Source organism: Fringilla coelebs (genome assembly GCF_963513975.1).
Source record: "Fringilla coelebs genome assembly, contig: SCAFFOLD_30, whole genome shotgun sequence".
NCBI classification, from domain to species: Eukaryota; Metazoa; Chordata; class Aves; order Passeriformes; family Fringillidae; genus Fringilla; species Fringilla coelebs.
This window is the reverse complement of record NW_028167448.1, coordinates 2,789,032-2,799,720: the sequence shown is the minus strand read 5'-3', so window position 1 is coordinate 2,799,720 and position 10,689 is coordinate 2,789,032.

Below are 10,689 nucleotides of genomic sequence, written 5' to 3'. Positions count from 1 at the left end.
CCTTTTGCATGTTCTAGCAACATCCTTAAACATTTCCTGAGTTCCCCCCCCGCCCTGACCAAAGATGATGCATCCACTTTTTTTTCTGTGAGTTCCTGGAAGAAACTCCATGCCCATCCAGGCCAGTCATTTTCCTTGCTAGCTCACTTTTTGGACCAGCAGGACAGGCTTTTGCTACTCCTCCAAAATTTCTTTCTTCAGATGTGTCCATCCTTCTTCGATCCCTTTGTTTTAATGTGTTGATTGCCTTTAAAAAATCAGTACCTGATTTGGTATTCTCCAAATCTGAATCCTCAATAGGCCAAAGTCTGCTCTCTGTACCTCCAGTGTAGAAGATTTGTTGATGCCCATCCTTTCACAGAATATTTAGAAACCCAATATTTTCATGGTCACTGCACCCCAAACAGCCTCTGACCAGCACATCTCCCTCCAGCCCTTCTCTGTTTGTGAGCAGCAGGAGACAGAGCTTTCCTCAGCAGTGGGAATTGCAGGAAACCTTCCCCAAGTGCAGCTTGGAAGGTTCAGCCTGGAGCTGAGGAGAGAGCAAAGTCCCTCACAGGGCAGAATGTTGGTGCTGGAGGTGTCCCAGCGTGAGGCTGGGCCATGGCCGGGCTCTGTGTGCCAGGAGCCGGCAGCGCTGGGTGCAGGGAGCCCAGGGAGGGCCCAGAAACGCTGGGTGAGAAATGCTGGGGCACAGCGAGATGGGCGAGTGCAGCCGGCCAGGGCAGAGGAGCAGCACGCCCAGGGGGCACAGCCTGCAGGACAGATGGCCGAGGGCTGGGCAGGGCTGGCAGGGCCACAGGCACCCAGGCCTTTGTGCTCTGGGCTCGGGCAGCGCCTCTGGAGCCCCACAGGAGGAACTTTCCTGGCAGGGGCTGCACTTTGGTTCTGCCTCGGCCTCCCTGGGGAGGCTGGCAGGGGCTGCAGGCTGATGGCGTTTGTCCTTGCTGCCCCTCACATCCCCCTGGCCCACAAAGAGCCCCGAGCCAGCCGGGAGGGACAGGCCCTGCTGGCCCAGGCTGGGCTCAGGGCTTGGCCTTTCTGCTCCCTGCAGCCAAGCCAGGCCTTGCTCAGCATTGCAGTGCCCTGCCCAGAGCCTTGGGCTCCCTGCACTCCTGGCCTCAAGGATCTGCTCTCAGCACTGCCTGGGCAGCCTTGGGCACTCCCTGCCCTCCCTGGGGCCCAGCCGTGCTCCAAGGCACTTGGAGTTTGGCTGCTGACTCCTTGAGCAGCTTCTTCATCCTTCTCTCGCTGCCTGAGGCTCCTGGAGCCAGCCCCAAACCCACCGTGGGGCTGATTAAAATACAGAAAGCCCTCAGGAGCTCTTTGTCTCCCTTCCATTGTCTGTGAGTCTCCAGGGCTTGTGCAGCAATTGGAGTCAGCTTGGAGTTCCCTTCAGGAGGGAGATTCCAAAGTGCACATCATGATATCAAGGAAATATTTCTTTACATTTCAGTTCAGGGAAGAGGTGACAGAAGCATTCCCCAGGTGATCTTGATGCTGAATGTCTCTTTAGGGTGTCTGGGCAGGGAGAAGAATGAGCCCCTTGCAGGCTGAGCCTGTTTGGACAAGCTGCTCCTCATCCCCAGCCTCATCATGTCTGACATCACCCACCTAGGACTGATATCCCAAAACATTAAAATAATTTAGACATTTTTCTTTAGAAAAACATTTATTAATTTATAAAATTATAATTATATTATTTGAATTATGATAGTATTATTCAATATCTTTATTACCCAATTTTTGTATTTATAATAAAAAAATCAATATATTTTTAGCTACCAAGAATATTATTGGTCGTGTTTCTAAGTAACACAACTCCATTAATTAATTAATGTCTACTTGATATTGATTTCTTCCTCTTTATGGTAGCTAATAATATTTGTAGTACTTTTGGCATCATTCTTATAATCTTTTTCTCCCATAGGGTCAAGGTGGGGCACTCTGGGGTCCCTGTGAGACAGAGTAGAAATTTTCCAGGGTAGAATAACATTTTGATTTAGGTGAAATGTCCATCCTTGAATTAAGTCTGTAGCTTGCTGTTTAGTCTCACTGCCTGTTCTCTTGAAGGGCCTGTGCTTAGAGAGGCTGCTTCAGCTGAAGGACAAGAGATAAAGGGGGGAAGAAGAGAGCAGACGGAGCAAGGCAAGTCCAAGAGTTCCTTCTGAAGAATTAGTAGCAAGTGTCACATGAAATCAGTAGAATGAATATGTATGAACCTATTGTGAAATTGTATGCATATGCATTTGTAGACAGGGATAGAAATGGGACTTGGACTCCCCCAGAGGCACGCATGCCTTTTGAGGAGAGTAATCGCCGCATGCATCCAGCGCTGCAATAAACATACCGACTTTACAACTTTCACAAGTTGTGGAGTTTTTGATCTTTGCCGCAAAACATTTTGGAGACCACGAAGGGACCATCTCTGTCCCTGCAGGGGCAGAAGGGATAAAGGGACCCTCCTAGGAGCTCCCCGGGATTCCGCTGGTGTCAGCTGGCCTCCTGCTGGACAAGGACCTGCTGGCAGGCGGAAGATTCGGTATGTATTAAGAGGGCCCCCGGGGGATAGGTAGGCTGAATAAGGCACGCAGAGACATCTCAGTGCTCTGCCTTGTTCATGTGCCTGCAAGCAGACCGGTCGATAGAGCTACTGGGAGACGGGAGTTCACTGTCCCATAGAGCGGCCGCCAGCGACCCTGGGGGTGGGTTCGAGTGGGCTCATGAGTGTGCTGTGTCCGGAGTTAGTTAGTTCACTGCGTGGTTAATTGTTAATGTTAGTGTGTGTGTGTGTTTGTAATCGTGCGAGTGCATGGTGTACAAAGAGAGTATGTCTACAGTGCGGGGGGGGTTTCTACCCGTGACTGAAGGGGCCGAGTGAGGCCTGAGGCACTGGCCGGGGCAGGCTGTGGAGGCAGGGAGCGCCAGGCAGAGATAGAGTGGTTTAGCGCAGGTGAGAATGTTCATTGAATAAAGGTGGTCAGTTGTGGTGTAGATTGTAGATTGTGCACGCTTTTACCGTGGTAAGACGAACGACTTCATTTAGAAGAGCTCTATTGGACTTCATCTGGTGCGATAGTCAGTCTAGATTGGGAACAGCCTGCTGTGCAAGATTCAGAATTCCCTGTGATAAATAGAATAGCTTGCCTCTGTGGGTAATTCCTGAGAGCCTTTAGTGCATCGAGAGGCTGGCTCCCTGCGAGGGCACTATTGCAGTGCAGAGTTTGTGAGAGACGCTGGTATTGCTGCGTCGGGGCATATGCCCCGAGTGTAAATCAAAGTTTCCTCATCAAGCTGATTCAGAACCTAAGATTTTAAAGCTGGTGTGTGAGAAGTCCCACCTGATTCCTGCCACCTGGAGTTGTGTGTGGGAAGAAGACTAAGAATCTACTGTGAAGCTCTGTGAGGAGAAGTTTGAGTAGAAACAAGATAGTATAAGGAGAAGGAGATAATGAAAACTAACCAGAACAAAGAAGCTCCTGAACTAGCCCCTTTGGGAGGGGCTCTTTGGAAGAAAGCTACCAGTAGAAGCAGCTCAGAAAAGAAAAAGATTTGTAAGACTTTATTGCAGTTAATGCTGTTTTAAAATGGGAAGGTAAATGAGATGGTCCCGTATGTTGGTGTGTTTTTGTTTTAAGAAATCACCAAAAATAACAAAGAGACTGTGAGATCAGACCGCCCTCAGACCCACTGGTCAGGCAAAGTTTATCATACTGAAATGCAAAGTGATTACAACTCGCAAAATGAGTGCATATAATTTGTTAAAGGCTCCTCCTAAAGTAAAGGAAGATAAAGAAGACCTCCCCAAAAAAGAAGAAGACTCAAGCTCCAAAGATATACCCGTTCGCACCCATCCCCCTCCTAGCAGTCCAATTTCACCCAGGACAAGGAGGGAACAGACCCCTCTGCGAGAGGCAGTGAGACCAGAAGAAAAGAAAAGGGTGGAATTTTAGTTGATACAAGAGCCATAAATTCAGTTTTAAATAAAGCTTTAGTATCTGTGGAGAATGATTATGTTGTAATGTGAAGAACAACTGGCCAGTCTGAGAAGGCATACATTTGTAAACCTTTAAAGTAACATGTGTACTTAGGAGCTTTTGTGTATTTGCCCAATTCGCTGAACATTCTCAAATGAAGAGGTTACTCTGGGGGCAAATGATATAAAGATATTAAGCTTATCATTAACAGGCATTGAAATTAAGAAAAAAATTAGTAAAGAGATATTAGAGCAAGTTTTTTCAGGGGTATGGGCCTCTGCTGTACCAAAGAAAGTGAAGAATGCGTCCCCATAGTAATCAAGCTTAAAGAAAGAAAACAACCAGTGAGAATTAAGCAGTAGCCCCTGAAAAGAAGATAGGGAAGAAATCAGCCCAATAACTGATAGTACTAGATTGAGGGCTGTCAATAAGATAATGAAGAATTTATACCCTGTGGTAGCAAATCCATATATTTTACTAACTTGTTTAACACCTGAGCTAATCTGGTTTACTGTTTTAGACCTGAGAGATGCCTTCTTTTGCCTCCCTATCCACGAAGCCAGCCAGAAAATTTTTGCATTCAAATGAGAAAGCCCTAAAAGCAGTGCAAAACCCAGCTCACATAGTCTATGTGCCTCAAGGCTTCAAATTCCCCCCCACTCTGTTTGGGGAGCAACTTGCAAAAGATCTGGACTCTTGGGAAGCTCTACAGGAAGGGAAGCTGTTGCAGTACGTAGATGATCTTCTAATAGCCACTCAGACGAGAGAAGCATGTGTGGCCTGGACAGTAAGCCTCTTGAACTTCCTAAGACTCCAAAGATACAGAGTATCAAAGAAGAAGGCACAGGTAGTGAAACAGAAAGTAATATACCTGGGCTACAAGGTGAGTGCTGGGCAACAGACTTTAAGGCAGGCTCGCAAAGAAGCCATCTGCCAAACCCCAAAACCCCAGACGATAAAGGAACTCCGAACCTTCTTAGGCATGGCAGGGTAGTGCCAGCTGTGGATTAATAATTATGGACTGCTTGTCAAACCTCTCTATGCTCTTATTGCTAATGGAAACAGAGATCTCCAGCGGACAAAGGAAGCCACACAGGCCTTTCACCAGCTGAAGAGTGCCCTCATGTCAGGTCCAGCCCTGGGACTTCCAGGTGTAAGTAAACCATTCTTTCTATTTTCCCATGAAAAACAGAGAATTGCCTTAGGAATACTGGCTCAAGACTTAGGTCCATAACGAAGGGCAGTTGCTTACTTCTCCAAGTAGCTAGATGCAACAGCCAAAAGATGGCCAGGTTGCCTCAGAGCTGTAGCAGCAGTCATGCTGAATATTCAGAAGGCACGCAAGTTTTCCCTGGGACAGAAAAGGACTGTGCTAGTGTCGCATACAGTGTCCACAGTACTGGAAGTAAAGAGTAGCCACTGGCTTTCACCACAGAGAGAAATACCAAACCATCATGGTAGAGCAAGATGATGTAAAGATAGTGGTGCTAATATTGTCAACCCAGCTTCCTTTCTCAGTAGAAATCAAAGAGAAGCAGTACACCACAATTGCCTAGAGACCATTGAAGCTACCTACTCCAGACGCCCAGATTTGAAAGACACTCCTCTGGACAATGCAGAGACCTGGTTCACTGACGAGAGCAGCTGCATTGCCAATGGAAAGCAACATGCTGGATAAACAGTAGCCACCTGCAGAGAGGTAACAGAATCTGCACCCTTACCAACAGGCACCTCTGCGCAGAAGGCTGAGATAATTGCTCTGACCCGTGCCTTAGAAATAGCAAAAGGAAAGAAGATAAACATCTACACAGACTCGAGGTATGCATTCAGAGTCGTGCATGCACATAGAGCCATCTAGAAAGAGAGAGCACTGCTGACCTCACAGAGAAAGAACATCAAACATGCACAAGAGATCATCCAGCTGCTGGAAGCAGTTCAGCTGCCTGAAAAGGTAGCAATTGTGCATATTAGAGCACATCAAAAAGTGAGCTCAGAATTAGAAGAAGGAAATGAGCTGGCGGATAGAGAGGCAAAGGAAGCAGCGAGAGGTGAGGTGAGCCCTAATTCCAGATAGACAAATTTCCCTTGAACATAAGCCAGAATATAATATGAGAGATAGAAAATTGATTGAAGATCAAAAAAGGACGTATAACCAAGAAGGGTGGGCTACCATTGAAAAGAAGCTGGTAATCCCTTCCCATTTCTTGTGGTCACTAGTAAGGGAAGAGCACCAGAAAGCACACTGAGGAATAGATGCCCTACACACCTACTTGATTGAAAGAATCGTTGCTAGGAATTTATATGCCACTATTACTCAAGTGACCTGACAGTGTGATCTTTGCCTCCAGACTAACCCCAAAAATACCCCCAAGCCAAAACTCGGTCAGATTAGGAGAGGCCATAGGCCGGGACAGCAGTGGCAAATTGACTTTTCAGAACTCCCAAGGAAAGGGGGGTATCAGTATTTATTGGTATTGACAGACACATTTTCAGGGTGGCCAGAAGCATTCCCCACCAGAACTGTCAAAGCTCGAGAAGTTACTAGAGTGTTATTACAAGAAATAATACCATGCTTTGGAGTTCCAGCCACAATATCCTCAGATAGAGGATCACATTTCATTTCCAAAACAGTGCAACAGATTAGTAGCCACCTGGCTACTTCACACTCTGTACCCCCCCTAATCAAGCAGCCAGGTGGAGAAAATGGATCATTTAATTAAGCAGCAGATTGTAAGACTCGGGCAGTAAGTTAATCTACCCTAGCCCCAAGCACTTCCACTAGCACTGTTGCAAATTTAAACTAAACCTAGAGCTAAAGAAAGTCTAAGTCCCTTTGAAATGCTTTATAGAACACAAAAAGAATGCCCACCACATTGGAGAGGTAACACTGGCCACCTACATGGTGGCTTTAAGCAAACAGCTCAGAAAAATTGAGAAACTTGTGGCTTGAACTCAGAGCAGGGAGTTAGATGGGCCAGTGCATAACATATAGCCTAGAGATTATGGATATGTTAAGCCTCTTGCAGAAAAGACTTTGGAACCACAGTAAAGAAGACCATTCCAAGTGCTTCTTGCCATCTTCATTGCAATCAAGATCAAAGAGCAGAATGCCTGGATCCATCACTCTCGAGTGAAGAAAGGCCCAGAAGCCCCCTTGGAGAGTGACACCAAGAGACAATGAACTGAGACTAAAACTCACTCAAGCAAAATGAGTATATTGCAGTCAAGGGTTGTTCATACTTTCACTTACAGAATTGTTTTGTATATAATAATAATTGAAATCTTAAAATTAGAGAGTACCTCTATTCAAAGTGATGCTGAATGGCCTTGGTCCCAGGCTTTAAATCAGGATACTAGATCCATGAGAGAACTTTCTGAGATAAAAGATTTAAACCTGTCCACTGTAGTAATTCATAGAGATCAAGTATATGAAGAGCAAGAGTAGCAAGAACAAGAACTGTAGACACTTCAAAAGAGTTGCTAATGCAAATCAACATCTCAAAAATCCAACCAGCCTGCTCCTCTTTCCTAAGAACATCCTTTGAGAGCTGCACAGTGTAGTTACAAAGACAGGCAGACCTTAAGAGCAGAATAAGAAAGGATCTAACTGGGATATTAGGAACAGGATTAGGAGTTCTAAATGGAATTGATTTAGAAATACTGATGAATAAGCTAGCCACTGCAGCAAGCAGCCTAACAAAATTGAAGCAGCATTTACAGTCATCTCTACTAGCATTAAGAACTAGCCAGTGGCAGATTTCAAAAGCACTGCCAAAGTAAGAAAAGGCCAGGGACCAAGATCACAAGTTATTAGTAGAAGTACTTAGTACAGTTCAAGATAATGTGATAATATATCTTTAGCTTTCAGTTGTATACAAGCACAGTTGCAGATGCAGGCAACAGCAGCTCTGCTCATGCAAGAAGGGAGGGAAAGTAATTTTCCAGCTGAAATTCAGAAAGTTGTCTAAGATAATGCAATTTGTTATAAATGATCGAATCTGCAGCCAAATTAAAAAAAAAATTAACAAAGATTTATTAGATCAATAACAAAATATAATTAAAAAATTCACCACAGCCAAGACAGCATCAACTCCGGAATTTGGTGCTGGGTGAACCTGGATCCAACTGACAGAGTGCCAGCATCTCCCCAGTGGTTCACCCCGACTGTCTCATACAGCCAGTTTATATCCCCTATATTCCTCCTGGGGCCGAAATGACAGAATGTCCTTTGTGTCCCTTCATATGTAGAGCTGGATCATAGAGATACAAAGCCAGTCCACGTGTTCCAATGACTGTCTGGGCCCTTCCAGAATAGCCTTCTTTGGAATGTATTGCTGGGTCCATAGGGATGCAATGCAAAAGCCAGTCCCAGTGTCCCTATGGCCGTCTTTCACATGTAATCGAGTGCTGCCAGTATTCAAAGCAATTCTGGGAAGTCGACATTCATGGTCTGGGAAGGCTTCACTCTTAAGTTAACGGACTTGATATTATCTTTAGCGTTAGAAATAGGACTCTGCTCTCAGCCAGAGTGGTCAAGTACATGAGTTGGATTCTTACAATATCTTATACACACATATATATATACAAATAGCATGAATTAACTCTATATATGTATAACACAATTGATTTTGAAAAAAGTTTCAGTCCTGGTAAACTATAGTAAATTTCACCTATAATCCTGTTTCTAATGTAGCCACTGCCTTTGTACTTAACATACATAATAGCACTGTTTATGTTATCCATTCCATCATTGCACTAAGATTAAATAATGAAAAAACAGTGCTCTACCCTTCAGAACATAGACTGCAAACACGAAAAATTAATTAAAAGTAGCAAACAGTAAACTTAGAATCCTGCATTACTAGAAAACAGCTGAGATTCATTTGTGAAAGCAGTACTATTAATGCCCATGATGTGTGTCTGGACACTGAACAGAGTATTTGCCACTTCAAAATTCATCCACTCACTGATGAAAAAACTGTGCTCGTATATACTGGCAAAAGTTGTGAGTGTCTAAAAACTGCTTGCACTGCTGTAAAAATTGATAAAAATGATGTTGTATTAGTTAAAGTAAGTTTAAAGTTATCCTTTATTATTAATTTGAAATTAGAGAATACTACAGCGTATAGCTCTGTTAATCTCCCTATCAAATGTATGAGGTAAAGCATTGAGAGACACTTATTGTCGTAAGAGTTTGCATTAAGTAAAAGAATTTACTTATTTTCCAGGAAAGGGGGGAAATGAGACAGAGTAAAAATTTTCCAGGGTAGAAATACATTTTGATTTAGGTGAAATGTTCATCTTTGAATTAAGTCTGTAGCTTGTTGTTTAGTCTCACTGCCTGTTCTCTTGAAGGGCCTGTGCTTAGAGAGGCTGCTTCAGCTGAAGGATAAGAGATAAAGGGGGGAGGAGGAGAGCAGACAGAGCAGGGCAACCTGACCCAAGAGTTCCTTCTGAAGAATTAGTAGCAAGTGTCACATGAAATCAGTAGAATGAAGATGTATGAACCTGTTGTGAAATTATATGCATATGTATTTGAGTGAGCCATAAAAAGAGACCTGAAGTTCACAGAGGTACACTTGCCTTTTGAGGGGAGTAATCCCCGCATGCGTCCAGCGCTGCAATAAACATACCGACTTTACAACTTTCACAAATTGTGGAGCTTTTTTGATCTCTTCCACAAAACAGTAGAGACACCTGTGATCTTACTGATCACCTCAGTGGGAATCTGACGCCATCCATCTTGCAACTTTTCTCCCAGGAACTGGATCTCTCGGGCAAGTCCTTTGACTTTGCTCTTCTGGATGCTGAAGCCAGCTTCCAGCAGACTCTGGATGAATTTCTCTCCTTTCTCAAATACTTCCATTGTCGTGTTCCCCCACACAATGATATCATCGATGTACTGCAGATGTTCTGGAGCTTCACCCTTTTCCAGTGCAGCCTGGATCAGTCCATGGCAGATGGTGGGGCTGTGCTTCCACCCCTGGGGCAGTCGGTTCCAGTTGTACTGCATGGCCCTCCAGGTGAAAGCAAACTAAGGCCTGCATTCTGCTGCCAGAGGAATGAAGAAAAATGCATTGCCAATGTCAATAGTGGCAAAGCACTTTGCTGCCTTCGACTCCAGCTTGTACTGGAGTTCCAGCATGTCTGGCACAGCAGATGCTGGTAATTGGCACTTGTTGCTCTTCCACCTTCAGGAGTCCTACTGCAGATGGGTTTTCTGATAGTCCAGGCAAGGCGTTCAATGGCTTCATGTTCTTAGCCTCTGCAGCAGCTATGCCAAAAGCCCACCTGAGTCCTCTTGGGTCTTTGTAAGGCTGTTCCAGAGGAAGTCTATGCCCAGAATACATGGGGCCTCTGGGCCAGTCACAGGAGGATGTTTCTGCTGCTCCTTCCCAGTCAGGCTCACCTGGGCTCCCAACAGGGTCAATTGCTCTGATCCCCCCATCACCCCAGCAATGGAAACAGGTTCCACCCCCACATGTCCCAATGGCATTAGGGTACACTGCACACCAGTATCAACTAAAACATCGGATTTTTGTGGCTCTGATGTGCCAGGCCGTCGGATCCACACCGTCCAGAAAATACGGTTTTCCCATGCCTCTTCCTGGCTAGAGTCAGTGCCCTCCTAGCCCTGGTTATTATTTCTTTTCTGGGCATACATGTAGAGGTTCCTTCAAGGGGATCTGACAGATCATACCCAGCAGCTCGG